This window comes from Hordeum vulgare, chromosome 2H (assembly GCF_904849725.1).
Source record: "Hordeum vulgare subsp. vulgare chromosome 2H, MorexV3_pseudomolecules_assembly, whole genome shotgun sequence".
In the NCBI taxonomy this organism is placed as follows: Eukaryota; Viridiplantae; Streptophyta; class Magnoliopsida; order Poales; family Poaceae; genus Hordeum; species Hordeum vulgare.
The window spans coordinates 9,122,160-9,127,573 of record NC_058519.1 but is presented as its reverse complement, the minus strand read 5'-3'; positions in this window follow the sequence as shown (position 1 = coordinate 9,127,573).

Genomic DNA, 5,414 nt, shown 5'->3' with positions numbered 1-5,414 from the left:
ACCTGGTCAGACGTACCACCTGACGAGAAGGACGGTCGGGCATCTGTAAATAGAGAGTAATGCAAAAGCATTAGAGCTCTGAATGCAAAATTGGGCAGCATAACGGCTGTAAATGCTCAAAAACAAATTTTGAGACAACCCAAAAATGGAATAGCGTAACCACTCAACTATCAAGTTCAACTCTCTGGTCACCAAACTTACTTCCTGCTTCCAAGGAATAAAAGAAACCCAATATCTCTCGGCCCGTAGTCCTATAATCTACCGAGCAGAAACACGAGCCTAGGAGAAGATGAGTAACCTAGTCCTTAATTCCCGCAGAAAAGACGAGGATGACCAGAATAGAATATCTTGAGAAGAGAACAAGAGTGTTACGTTCCCTTCCACAAACAATTCCCTTATATATAACTAAGAAATTCTAGACTCAACTTCGACCAGTTTAGCTTAGTAATCCTACAGTCAGTCAGGCTCTGATACCAACGCTGTCGGGACCCCGATCCTAAGACATAGGAATCCAGCCTGTAACACATCGCATCTCTTTGTGGTCTCACGCACGGTTAACTCCACGGCTGCAGCCTTACCTTAGCCGGGACCGTTTGCGTCTTTTGACTCACGTATGCGATAGGTGTCGCTAGCAATCCAATGTCAAAGAACCCGGATCGACATGTCTAGTCATAAACCAAAGTGGCAGTTCCGCACAAGGACAGGCATACATGACCCAACAAAGCAGGTGTCGGTCATCAGCGAACGTAGACGAGTCGTAGCAAGCTACAAGGACTCCATTACGTCGCGTGACATTTCCCAAAGAGGACAGACACAGCGGCTAAGAAGGACACATGCCGGTCAACCAATGTGTCCGGAGCAGTAGCGGACTACCAAGGCTCGTTGGATCACAAAGGGGCATTTCCTTGTAAGGAGTGCTACTAAAGTTCACGACTAGGTATTCGAACCCCATACATATCAAGTATGACACACGTACGCATGGCATACCGATATGTATAGATACATCGATGGCATCACAACATAACCATAAACATACAACCTTTATTCAAGAGGCTCGGAAGAGCCACACACATAATATTACACATTAAGGTCTCTCGACCCATAATAGCAGTCATACAAATGCAAGCCAGCGGAAGGTTATAAAATGTTTGGGTACAGACAGGGCAACTAGAAGGCACATGGCCTGACTATACTACAGAGCCGACGTAGGGCCAGATCGTAGCTGGGACACCAGCTACTCGTCGTCGTCGATGTCTACGAAGAACCCTCCATTAGGGTCATTAGCAACCTCTGCAACATTTATTAAGCAAACATGAGTACGAAGGTACTCAGCAAGACTTTAGGAGAACTACTACTCATGCAGGGTATCAAAAGGTATTGTGGGGTTTCATGCGGGAAGCCAGCATTTGTCTCGTGGCTAGACAACTTGCATTTTTAAATAATTTTGACAACTTGATTTCTCGCACACGAGTCCACTAACACCACAACAATACACTATCGTGGAATCATTCCGTCTCCATACGGAAATGCCGTCCACGACACTCACGCTTATCTTGACAATTTTATGAGTAGCCATTGAAGTTATCTATGAACAACATATGTCTCCAAGTAGTCCATATCCGCGGACGCGGCTATTCGAATAGATCATAACCCTGCAGGGGTGTACTTCGTCACACACGCTCTCGCCACTTATCGCTATGTGCACGTCATGCACCTCGGCAACCTTCAAGCGGAAGCCCAGCGAGGGAGTCGGCCACGACCGTTAACCACACTAGTACCTAGTCCAGGTTTATCGCCTATCTGAGAGTAACCCGTACGGAAGTTTGGCCGAGGTTTCCGCCACGGCCTCAAACGATGTGCGCAGGGTTCCCAAGCCCACCATCCGGGTGCCACTTGGTACACCGTGCCACTGCCTACCGCATCACGGCCCACCTCTCAGGTCAGCACCATGCACGGCCTCCAGCATTACTATAACACCAGAAACTACTTGCAACTCCTGGACCGAGTACTACGCGATTAATAGGGCGAGCGGGGTCATATTTCAGGGCCCAGCATGTGGTAGTATCTAGTCTTGGATCACATACACGGAACTCAGTTCCTAAGGACGGTTCCAATGAAACAACCCGCCATGTACTTCTACACAGCCTTTCACCGGTACCTTTACCAAATCAAGTTCAACAGACAACCTTTGCTCACCGAACACATTCCACATTTCTGTTCATCTCCCAGATGACAGACCATACACAACTCTAAGCATAGAATGCATAGCAGGATAAGGCACATCATAGCTCAAGAACTACCAGGTATGCTAGGTTGCAAGGTTCGGCTATTTACTGTGACAAGGTTTGGTCATGCAAAGGAAGTGGGTTCAACTATCGTGGCAAAAGCAGTTGTAGCATTTGATCCTAATGCAATAAATAAGTGCAGGAGCAAGAACATGGGAATTATCGGGATGATCAAAAGGGTTGCTTGCCTTGTTGCTCAGAGGAGGAACGATATCCGTCAGACGGATATTCGGTGGAATCCGGGGGTGCGGAGCCTACCGAAAAGAATGGCAACATTCAATAACAATCATATGCACTCAAAATGATGCATGAGCATAGCATGAGAATGCAAGGTGATAAGTTATTATTTTCAACATGTATTAGGTTTAGAGTTGATTTGAATCACATTCGAATAGCAATTCAAACGGGGTATTCTCGGATACCGGTTTAATTGATTCGACCTGATGCTCAGATCAGCTTGATGTTAACATGCATGAAATGTCATGTTATGGTACTGATTTGTAATTAGGGCAGTGTGTGATCATTGCATATATAATGAAATTTGAATATTTTTGCAAATTCCATTTATAAAGTGATTAAAAGAATTGAGTTATTCCTTATTCCACAATTTAGGGTTCTGTAACTTTTTCAAACATGGTTGAAAATAGCATAATCAGAATCCTTGAATTTTTTTGATACTTTTTCATATATAAATTATTTTCATTGGCGTTACAGATTAATTTCTATGATTTTTACAAATTTTAGCAATTTCCTGAATTAGTTTTAAACTGGAAATTCTATTTATTGCCTCAGGCTGACGTCAGCAGGTCAGCCGACCTGTTCAGGTCAAACCTGACAGGGGGGCCCCACTGGTCAGCCTCTCTGGGACTAATCCCGCGCTGACCAGCCCTAACTGAGGTTTGACTTGGCCTTGGGCCCACTTGTCAGCGAGTGATTAGGTCACTAATCTGCTGGGTTAGCTTGCCACGTCGACCCCCACCGGAGGGTGGTCGCCGGCGACCAGGCCCACGGCGGAGGGCTCGCCGGAGGCGACCTAGACGGCGCTGCACAGCACCAAAACGCACGCGGTTTGCAGCTACAGCATTCTCGCGAAGTGGCCGATCTGGCAGGACCATCTGGGGAGGCTAGGGTCGCCGGAAAAGGCGTCGGCGAAGAGCCGGAGCGGCGGCCGAAGCTCGGCCTTCTATGAGGGGCGGTTCTAGGGCACGGGGAGGGCAGCTGGAGGGCTCGGCACGCTCCTGGAGGCTCCAGGAGCTCGAATCCTAGCTCGGGCGCGTCGATCAGTCATCACAGCGACGGCAGCGACATGGCCGGCGGCGAGAAGCTCTCGTCCTTGGTGGGGAACTAGGATACGATGCACGGGAGAGCGTGGGGCGAGAGGGGAAATGACGACGGGCTCACGGAGGTTCCGATGGCGCTGAAGAGGGGCTCGGGGATGCGCCCGAGGAAGCGAATCGACGGGAGATGTCCGGCGGCCGGAGGTGGAAGACGACGGCGTTGCGGGCGTTGCAGGGCTCGAGGAAGCTTCGGCTTCTGCAGAGATGACCAGGGCGACGAGGCGGAGCTAATGGCGTGCTCTGGGAGGGAATCCTATGGCCAGGGGCACGGGCAGCTCGAGCTCGAGCTCGGCTCTAATGGCGGCAGCAAGGAGGAGGAAGAGATCCGGGCGGAGGAAGAGAACCGAGGCGGGGAATGGATAGGGGAGGCTCTGGGGAGCTTATCCCCGTCGTCGTCAGCGCGAGGCGGCGGCCAGGCACGCATGCAGGTGCGTGGCCACGCCGGAGGGGGCGGCGGCCACCTCCTGCTGCCTACTGGCGCGAGGGAGGGGACCAGCCAGGGATGGGCCGGGCCAGGCTTGGGTGACAGGTAAGTTTTTTCCATTTTCTCTGTTTTTTTGTTTTTCTGTTTTGCTAATTATTGTTTTGCCAATTAATTCAGCTCCAAAACAAAAAAGTAAAAACTATTTTAGACCTCCTTAATATTTGATATAATATCCCTACTCATTTCCAAGGTTTTCAACATTTTTGGAAATTCATAGTTTCTGATTTCAAATTTAATACTTGAAACCAGTAGCCTTTTTCTTTTATTCAAAAAGCTTAAGGTGTCAAGAAAATAGTTTTCTCCAATGCTCATTTACTTTCATGATTTACCAGAAAGTTTGAACATTTCTTGAGGCCATTTTGGGTTCATTGATTTTGAACTAGTTTGAGATTTCCTTTAATTGAAATGGTGGCTAGGGTTTTGAGTTTTTCCTATGCCACTTTGTTGTTTTTGTTGAAACTTCTTAGATGCAAATGCAAAGAAGACATGAGCACAATGCTATCTTGCTTAAGGGTCAGGGATGTGACAGAAGTTCGTCGTAACAAGAGGATAAACTGTCTACGATATGATCATAGAAATGAATATCTGAGTTACGAGTTTTGGTACGTAGTTAAGACAATGTGGAAATTGTTTCGCAGTTCATGCCACCTAGAACATCATAGTGAGATGATGTGTCTGAACGTCATAGCCACGCACCATTTGGTATGGTGCATACTATGATGTCTCTTATCGAATTACCACTATCATTTATGGGTTATGCATTAGAGACAACCGCATTCACTTTAAATAGGGCACCGCATATTTCCGTTGAGATGACACAGTATAGATTAAGGTTTAGAGAAATCTAAACTGTCGTTTCTTGAAAGTTTGGGACTTCGACACTTATGTGAAAAAGTTTCAGCCTGATAAGCTCGAACCCAAAGCGGATAAATGCATCTTCATAGGATATCCAAAACAGTTGGGTACATCTCCTATCTCAGATCCGGAAGCAAAGTGTTTGTTTCTAGAAACGGGTCCTTTCTCGAGGAAAGGTTTCTCTCGAAAGAATTGAGTGGGAGGGTGGTAGAACTTGATGAGGTTATTGAACCATCACTTTAACCAGTGTGTAGCAGGGCGCAGGAAGTTGTTCCTGTGGCGCCTACACCAATTGAAGTGAAAGCTGATGATGGTGATCATCGAGCATCGGATCAAGTTACTACAAACCTCGTAGGTTGACAAGGTCGCGTACTACTGCAGAGTGGTACGGTAACCCTGTCTTGGAGGTCATGTTGTTGAGCAACTGTGAACCTACGAGTTATGGAGAAAGCA